This window comes from Poecilia reticulata, chromosome 21 (assembly GCF_904066995.2).
Source record: "Poecilia reticulata chromosome 21, P_reticulata-male-v2, whole genome shotgun sequence".
Taxonomy (NCBI): domain Eukaryota; kingdom Metazoa; phylum Chordata; class Actinopteri; order Cyprinodontiformes; family Poeciliidae; genus Poecilia; species Poecilia reticulata.
This window is the reverse complement of record NC_088850.1, coordinates 23,678,882-23,688,853: the sequence shown is the minus strand read 5'-3', so window position 1 is coordinate 23,688,853 and position 9,972 is coordinate 23,678,882. Positions and strand designations below refer to the sequence as shown.

At 37.7% G+C, this 9,972-nt stretch overlaps 1 long non-coding RNA gene across 1 annotated transcript; it reads right to left on the bottom strand.

Moving 5' to 3' along the window:
• Window positions 1–3,035: 3,035 nt before the first annotated feature.
• On the bottom strand, window positions 3,036–7,895 carry LOC145549775 (uncharacterized). The gene is made up of 4 exons (XR_014085624.1): window positions 7,037–7,895; window positions 6,719–6,926; window positions 4,971–5,074; window positions 3,036–3,589 (listed from the first exon to the last, which is right to left on the bottom strand). It is a non-coding gene; the product is annotated as an uncharacterized LOC145549775 (long non-coding RNA).
• Window positions 7,896–9,972: the final 2,077 nt, after the last annotated feature.

The following is a 9,972-nucleotide window of genomic DNA, read 5'->3' as shown; positions in this document are numbered from 1 at the left end:
ATCCTCACAAGACGCCCAGTTTGTATGACTGAATATCTAACATTTAAGACATAATACAATAATTGTCATCATGAAGAGTTGCTGTGCATATCAAGTGCATAACATTTCTCTACAAAACAAGCAAACAAAAAAAACCCAAAACCAAAACAAAAAGTAAGCAAATAGTAAGTGCATGTTGTTTATTAAACACCTTTCTCACACAGTTGTCACAAAATGCTTCACAGTATAAATAGTAAAAAAAAAAAAAAGTAAATGCAAAGAAAGCAACATTTAGAAAATACATCATAATGTATTTTGTAAACACATTATGATGTATTTACATAATAGATCATGTTTGCATGGCAGTGGCACAAACATAAAGCCCACAACCCATAGGGGGAGCCGTCGGTCACGGGTTCGAATCCCATCCCATTGATCTTTTCCACATGTCTTCCCCTCTCTTGTAACCCACTTTCCTGTCAATTCTCTGGCAATAAAGCCACTAGAGCCGCAAAAATCTCCCAAAATGAAAAAAGAAAATAAATTAACCCTCTATGGCATGACTTTGTTTTTTTGGGCAAAAAATATTTTCATGCATTCTTTGGGAGCTTGTTGGCCCTTAATTACATATCAATCATAAAATTGGACCCTGACACCCTGGCAACATTGCGCTACAAGAGGTCTAAAACGCCAAGTGTGCTACAGTGATTATAAGAAGTGAAATACAAATAAAAAAAACAACTATATTCTTAAAAAAACTTTTTTTGACAAAAATAAATCAGACATGGCTCCAACTCACCAAATATAAAATAAACAACTAACTTTCATTAATGAGTTGTACATTTGAGCAAATTACTAAAACAAGCATTTGTGTGTTTGTACATGTGTAATGTTTAACAGAGTTAGAATCACTGAGGATGTTGAAATCAGTCTTTTTCCCTATTATATGTTAAACATCAGGAAGGAATTGCTTGCTGATGTGAAAAAGAGTGTATATCACATTTTTGGCCCTTGATTATTGGCATACCTGAGACTCACCATCTGTTTACCTGATTATCTCTGGGTTATAGCGACCAGATTCACATCAGTGACAGGAGTTAGGGCTGCAGGTTCTTTTTATAAGAGTTTGTAGTTTTTATTCTTTGTTAGAATTTGAGCCAAGCAAAGGATAACATTTCCCCCAGCTCCCATATCTGGTAGATTTGGTAGTTGCACGGCTCGCCCTGTATAGGTTGAAAGGAACACCATCTACACCAGTCACACAAAGTTCCCTGCAGACCCATATTTTTGGGTTTGGCAGGTATTGCTTCAGTCTTTGCCTGCCTTGGAATAAGAACATTAGTTCATTGATGACCAACTTAACACTCTTTGGGACTGAAGTCAGTTTTGAGGATAAACAAACAATGAAATAATGGTTGTACAGTGGATCCTCATGTTTTCATCAGAAATGACCCCAACTTATGAACCATGCACATTTTGTCCATGAAATGACCTTGCATCCATCTCCTGTTGCTGTTAGTCAATAATAAAGTAAAAATATTGGCTGTGATAATTATTTTGTAATCAATTGCATATCGTCGCATTAGAATAATATTGTCTGAGCAGAAGGGCCCAATGCGCAATGTTGCCCTGAGGCAACTAACAAAAAAACACAGTTTTAGCATATAAATAAAAAAGAAAATTCTCTTGAAATGATCTACAATGATTCTCTACATACTCACAGAAAGGAAAATATTTTTAGTTAGAGTGACCCAAATTTAAACATGAAGAAAAGTGATGTATAACTTACAAGTAGGAGACAAGGTGTAGATGCACCTCTGCTTTGTAAAAAGGACTGCTCCTCTTCTACGTAAAAGGTCACATGAGCCTCAATACGTCTTTTATTTGGACAAAAATATGTCTGGAAGTATTTTAAATCATCAACCCCCAAAAATAAAATAAAGGAGCAACGTGAGGTACAGAAATGTGGTTTGTTGCCTCAGGGCAACGACATGCCATAGAGGGTTAAGAAATACATCATGACAACATAAAATTGTCAAGGCAGCCCAGGTACCAGTCATGCTTGTTTAAAAAAGGATATGTTAAGTCACTTTTTAAAAGCATTAATGGAGTAAAATGATCACAAGTAATTTGGGTGATTATTCCACAGTCTTGGTCCAACAGTTTGGAAGGATCCGTCTGTTCTAGTGCTGTAATGAGTGTGAGGGACCATCAGCAGGATGTCAAACTATGAGCTGAAGAGGCTGAATCAGGTCACAGATATAGAGACGGATGGATATATATATATATAAAAAACCCAAGGGTGTTTTGACCTGAGCAATTAATATAAATTAGTGTCAGCAATTAATGTAAATTAAATTCATATAAATTAATGTCAGACATGCACACGTGTGCAGTCCAATCACCCGTTCTGTGTGCTGGCCAGAGCTGGGCTGTAAAGCCTGCACGTGATGATTTGCACATCCACAGGTCTCTTTTAGTTTTGTGCCCAAGTCAGACTGTCTTGCTGCTTGTTTATCTTTATCTTGCAGTCAGCAGTGACACAGTGTAATCAGCTCTGTAGTGTATCATCTCCTAACTCAAAGGTAGTCATTTCCTCAGTACCTCAATCTCATCACAAACATGAAACCTTCTTTTAGTGTCAGCCTTGGATGCTGAGATCATCGTAAATGATGATTATCTCATTTTATATCGTTTCTTGCTTATGCTGTGGCTCAATGTCTTATTCTTCAGTCAGGGGGGATTCTTGCATCATTGAGATAATTACTATAATCTCATGCAGGCTTTAAACTGTATTTAAAAGTCAGGTCTTCTAGATGTAACTTGAGTTGCTGTGTTTTGTGTAGGCCTGGGTTGGGTGGAGTGCTTCTGGTCATGGGCTCCGTTGGAGATATTTGTTGTTGGGTAACTTTCTATGCTGTTTATGACAGCACTCGTGATATGTTTCCCAATTCAAAACAAATAAATAATGCAGCACAAAACAAATTTTTTTAAAATAAATGTGACTGGCCACAGCAAAAGTAGGAACAGGTCTACTGAGGGGCATTTAGAGTGTCTGACTTAATATTTTAAAATGATGGCAGACAGACAAAAAGCATTTCAAAGACTTTAATCAAAAAATGAAATCAAATAAATTACATTTTCCTTTTTCCAAATATTTTTTCAATGTAACACATAAGTGTTACAAGCTAATAAAGAAAGTATGTAATTTAGAGCAGAGTAAAATACCTCCATTGACAATAGATAGTGTTTACTGTGTGTAACACTATTGGTTACAAGCAGAATTTTTACACATACCAAGCTCCTCAACAGAATTTCTTTTATGACTTTGTGGCAGTTCTAGACTAAATTTGATGATCAACCCACTCCAGGTTCCCTGCTGTCTGACTGGGACATTTTCCGTGCTCCTCCTGAACGCCATGTGTAAGGGTTACAGTAAAACCATGAAGGGATGGATTCTAGAATTGCCCATGGTCCCTGCAGCCTAAAATTGGGTTCTTGTATTGTAACTTATACAGTATAAATGTGGGATGGGTGGTGGCCACGGGCGGGGACCTCGGCAATCTGATCCTCAGCAGCAGAAGCTGGCTCTCGAGACGTAGAATGTCACCTGGGGGAAGAGAAAAAGATTGAGCTGATGTGTGAGATTGAGAGGTTCCGGCTAGAAACAGTCGTTCTCAACTCAATAATTGGCTCTGGAACCAGTCTCCTTGAGAGGGGTTGGACACTTCTTTCACTCTGGAGTTACCCCTGTTGAGGGGGGCTGTGCAGGAACCCCCCATCTTGGTGCCTGTACATTGAGGTTTATCCTGGTAGTCTCCCTCCACCTATGAGTAGAGGGACGGGATCTGACTGTTGTTCCCAGTTCAGATTACCCTTCCTTTTTGGAGTTGTTGGAGGGGGTACTGGAGAGTGCCCCTCCCTTGTTCGGCTGATAAGCTTATTTATTAAGCTTATTTGAAGCTTACTATGATATTTGCACTAGAAATGAGACCAAAAATACTTGTTAAGATTTTGTGTTTTTGCAAAACTGCAAAACAGCTGAAACACTGAGTGCCTTTAAATCTAGACTAAAACCCACTTTTGTGTTTTTGGAGTGTGGAAGTTTGTTCCAGATTTGTGATGCATAGAAGCTGAATGCTGCTTCTCTATGTTTGGTTCTGGTTCTGGGGATGCAGAGGAGAACCAGAACCAGAAGAACAGAGAGGTCTGGAAGGTTGATACAACAACAGCAGATCTTTAATTTGCTCTGTCCAGACTTCCATCTATTTGATTTTTCTCTTGCTTGAAGCCTGTAATCTTCTTCATCCCCGACTAAACATCTCCAACGTTCCTTTGCTCTTCAGCTTGTTCCTGTACGCCTCCTTGCTGTCTCAAATCTCAACAGTGAGTTGCTTCTGTATATTCCTCAATAACACCCTCTCTGAAGGCTCATTTTTTCCTGTTTGTTTTTTCTCGTGTGTTGTCCACACAGAAATTTATATAGTGGTATTATGTACAGTATATATAGGAATATTAGGTAATGTCAATCAAGCTTTTGCTCGCTCTACTATACTACAGCTCCTTCATCACAATGAAGCCTGCTATGATGCTATGAATGCTCAGTTTGTCTGTAATCCATCAGGATGGCCACTAAATGTGGCGGATAAAAAATTTCCCTGGAATGGCAAGTTCTTTCTCCGACATTAGCACATTTAGCAGCACATACATGGGCATCATTGACAGAGCCAAGAGCTTCCTCCTGGCTCTAATTGGTTGCTTTGTGACTGATTTGCAGATATCAATAAAAGCACTAAAAACTGAATAGTTGAACCGGATTAGTTGAAATGAAATAACATTGCTGTCTGCGTGCATTTCTGCGTAAAGCACAGCAATAAACTTCTGAACAATCAGACACTTCACACAGAGCGCTGCTGAAGTAGTTTGACCCAGACCTGGTGAGTTTGGCAGGCGGATAGCTCTGCAAAGAGAGACATCCGAAATAGACCTACCCTTCTAGTCTGCTCTGCATTCCCAGAACCAGAAGACACAAGAGGTCTGGATGGTTGATAGCAACAGGTCTTTATTCTTGTACCTTCCTGATGAAGCCCCTGACCTGCCAGAATAAAAAATGCAGTTAACAAAACACCAACTAAAAATACATCACACAGAACCAGGAACCTCCCACATAACGTCTTACAAAATGTATTCTACATGTTGTGAACAGAGGGAATGCTATCTGCCTTGTTTAGCTACTGATGTTACTAGTCATTTTAACCGGCATAATAACCGATTGCAAAGGGTTAATTTAACCCAGTATCAACCAGTATCGTATACTATACGATACTGATAATCTGTGAAAAATTGACCAGAAATACACTGTTCAGTGAGAAGCAACCTATCATTTCTGCACTGTCAATCACTCATGTGCACATGCTGCTCACTCTTTCCCCATTGCTCTCTGCTACATAAGCTGAGAGGAGGCGGAGGAGCTTCACTCTTTACAGATTATCTGTCTCATGCCATACTGTAATGGCATGGTGTCCGTTTTAACAAATTTGGAAAAAAAACATCTTTTTTTGGTAATAGTTACATGTAGCTTTAAAACCTTTGTATGTGAAGAGAATCTTAAATTGTATTCAGGATTAAACAGGGAGCTAAAACAGAATAAATATGATCTCTTGTCATCAGAACGCAGAACTTCTGTTTTTGAATCAGCTGCAGTTTTAATGAGTTGAACTTCTTTTAACTACATTTTATGGACCTTCTGATATTATGCAATTACAGTAGTCCAGTCTTGAAGTAACAAATGCATAGAATAGTTTTTCACTGTCACTCCTGGACAGGATATTTCTATTTTTGTCAATATTCCAGAGATTTAAAAAGGAAATCCTAGAAACCTGTTTAATATGGGATTTAACGGACATATTCTGGTCAAAAATATAACCAGGGTTCTTTACCTTACCGTTGCAGGTCATTGTATCCAGATCAAGTGATGAATGCTTTTTCAGAGTTTCAGATCCAAACACAAAACCTTCTGTCTTGTCAGATTTTAAAAGAAGAAAGTTTAATGTCATGCAGGTTTTTATGTCTTTAAGACATCCCTGTAGTCTGAATGTCCTGGATTCATCAGGTCGTATGGATGGATACAGCTGAGTATTATCACAGCAAATCCAGGAGGCCCAGATTAACTCTGTCAGATTTGATTCCAACACTTTTAAAGTGTCTATATGGGTCCACACCAGAAAGTGTTAATTTAACTCTTTTTGGAGAGTTAGTACCTTAACTCTTATAAAGTGTCAGATATCAAATCTGCTGGAGTTAATCATTTAACACTTACTAACACTAATTCAGTGTTAGATCTTCATATTAACTCTCACAGAGTACTTCTTTAACTTAACTCTTAAGAGTTATTTGTAATTAATATTAAATAGGTACTTTGTTTTGAACTTTTAAAAATTCTTTGGAAAATAAACATTTAATAAAGAGGCAATGATTTTCTCAAATGCCTTTATTTCAAAACATGCACCATAATTACAAAACATTACAATGTGGAATAATGTGCATGTTTCGCTTTCATTCACATATTGGTTATCAAATGTTCTGACATATCAGCTGTGCAATACAAACTGCAGTATGCTTAATTCATTTTTATTCAATACCATATGCATGAAATTGTTCAAAGTACAAGGTGGATAAAGTAAAGCAACACTTTTCTTTTAACAGATTGCCAGATATGTACATTACATAACAAACCAACCTGATATTCAGATCCATCTTTTCTTATCCAGTTTATGTTTCCGTTGATAAGAGTCAGTTCCTCTCTGACTCCACCAGAGATGTCCACTCACTAACAGATTGTCTTCAGGTTGTTGGGCTGATTGTGACGTTTGGCCGGAGACACCAACATTCTCCTCTACTGCATCAGACAGTCTTCAGTCTCTGAGTAGGACAGTCAGTGTCGGTCTCTGGATCATAAACAAAAACATAACAATGAGGAATGGAGCGAAGGAATACATTTTTACTACAACAAGTCTCAATTACAGAAATGTAGAGTTTCAGAGATATTAACACTTACATAATCATTTTTGGAGCTTGAATCTTCGAAGAATCCATGGAGGGATCAGGAGGGAGAGGTTAGGCTGACGACTGGAGATTCATCCTCAATCAGACTGGATCTAATATACAAAGGCAATAAAAGGATTAAAACATGCTGCAAAACGTATATAAGAAGACACAACAGCGGGAATAATGCTCTCATCGTGAAAACGCCTTTTACATTTTTTCAAAGGAAAAAAATCGATCAGAAAGGTTGATAAATCTGACCAATATGCATGTAAACGTTCAACGTCAAGAAAAAACACACTCCAGATTATTACGAATCTGTTCAAGTTAGCCAATAATTTGATTGAATGTTCACCGGCTTGATATTTTTCAACACTTATACTGAGCTAACATTCGGCATGCTAAGCTAAATGACTTACATAGTAAACACCTCAGACAGGTGGACAGTAAATAGTCCAGAAATAACTTGGCTTCTGTCGCTTCGCTTCGGTGGGAATCTGTGATTCTGGGGCGGAGTCAGTGAATTAACTCCTTCAGTGTTAGAGCCGCTGGTGGAGTTCAGAGTTAAGAAGTCAAGAGTTATTGATTCAATTTTTAAACCTCTAGATTTGATACGGAAACACTCTGTTTTAACACTGGATTTTAACTACTAATAATATACACCCCAGAGTTACATAAACAGAATGTGACTGTTTATGTAACAGTCAGGTTATGTGTAAAGTGTAAAATTAACTCTGCTTTTGCACAAAGTCTACTAACACCAAAACATTTAACACTTTTGAATTTGCTGTGATCAGCACAACAGGAACTGAGCCCTGTGGTACTCCACGAGTAACTTGAGTATGAAGAAGATTTATCATTCACACTAGCAAACTTGAATTTGTTGGACAGATAGGATTTAAATCAACCTAGTGCCGTTCCTTGGTTACCTACAACATGATTGTATGTTGTGATCAAAAGCAGCTATGAGGTCTAACAATACAAAAACAGGCACAAGTCCATCATCTGAGGTCAAAACAATATCATTTGAAACTTTCCCAAGTTTTCTTCAGGTTTATGGTGAGCTCTGAAACCCGACTAAACTCTTCAGTAGTATTTAGACTCTCACACACTTCACTAGCAACTATTTTCTCAAGGATTTTAGATTAGAAAGGAAAATTAGTTATAGGTCTGTAATTTATTAAGTCGTCTTGATTGAGAAAAGGCTTCTCAAATAAAGGTTTAATTACCCAACAGTATTTCCTGCATTACTGCTTCCTACATTTGGGTTCTCAGTAAAGACCATCTTATGAACTTCAAAAAGCTTAACATAAAAGCACAAAGAACAATAAAGGCTTTGCTGTGAGAGGCAACAAAGTGTTAGAGGAATCAAAAGCTGGTGAGATGTAAGACGTTTAACAAGAATAGATGATTCAATTCTCTTTTTACCACAAGTTGCAGCGATCAGAGGGTTTTCTGCAGACAAAAAAAAAAACTAGGCTTTTCTTAGCTCTTTCATATAAGTTGAACTAGTAATGCTCTGTTTGAATCCCAGATAACAGCATCCATTCACTCAGGCTAATCAGTTTACTGCTTAAGAAACTCACTGACTCAGTCTTGTTAGGAGAAGTCAAGCAAGGCCATGAACAGAAAGGGCTTCAACTTTCTCATGTAAAACCACTGGATACTGCTGAGGGTGTGTGTGTGCGTGTGTGTGTGTGTGTGCGAGTGTGTCTGTTGAGCATATGGCAAAGCATTTTCTGCCGAGTCAGTGCTGTTCTCAAACATGCAATTGATTGTGCTGCGGTTTTACCAGCCAAGAGCAGTTAAAAATACTCCACCTAACCAAATGAGGTGCAATTTGTTTGTTTCTCTTTAAGGCTCTAAAGTGGAACCATGTGAGGCAAAGACTTTTATTTCCTGAAGGCTTTTCTTTCTTAGCTTCTTTGAAAATAATTAGAAATCTCAATATTATTGCTACCACATTTCAAACGTAATTAAAAGCTGTGGGAATTGTTCTCTTTTCTGATGTGGTCTGATGGATTTTTTTCCCTATAGCTTAGAAAAGCTAAACAAGCATGATGTTTCAAAATGAGCCTTTCAAAAAAAGTGCTGTAGGCCAGGAAATGTTGAACCATCTCCAGATGCGGAGGTTGAATAGCTATTACCAAAAATAAAGAGGCAACAAATTTATATCTACGTGTGGTGATCATGTCATTGTATACTAAACACATGTTTTTTGCCTACCAGAACTGTTAATGAAACAATGTGAGAACAGATCCAGAACCTCCAAATCTCCCAGCCACAGTGTGATGCGGAGGTTGAAGAAGATTGGAACCTGTAATTCCAGACAAACATTTTAAGCATATTGTGTGTTTCTTTCTTCCAATTTTCCAGCAGTTACATTAAGGTTGCTGTTACCAAACACATGAGAGGACATGAGCCTTTTCTGGCTCCAAAACATGTTTTTGATATTTGAGGTTTACAGCTGTGGTCAGAATTGTTGGACTCCCTATTGAAATCAGACAACACTGTTAATGTGTCCATGGAAATGACCTTAGTAAAACTGTTCATACTTGTAAGGCTTCCAAAAGAACAAAAACAAAATCTTCACAAAGTTTGAACTGTATGTTTTTTTCCCCTAACAATTTGGGACATCAATAAAAGTGAAACATTTTGTGTTCTCTGCTTCCAAGATAAATCTGGTCATTCAATTAGTTTTAAAACCACACCTGAACTCTATTTGCTTTCACATTTCTCCTGAGTAATCAAAAGTTAACCTTAAGGAACTCTGGCTAGCAGGACTGTGGCACTTGAACTGTGGAACTACTCTCATTCATCTCATCAAGCACATTCATCGACAATATAAAGAACAAATAAATAGTCTGAACCTCAGAAAGACGATGGTAGACGCACACTTATTGTGAGGGTGAAGGTTACAATGTCATTTCCAAATGTTTCATGGTGTGT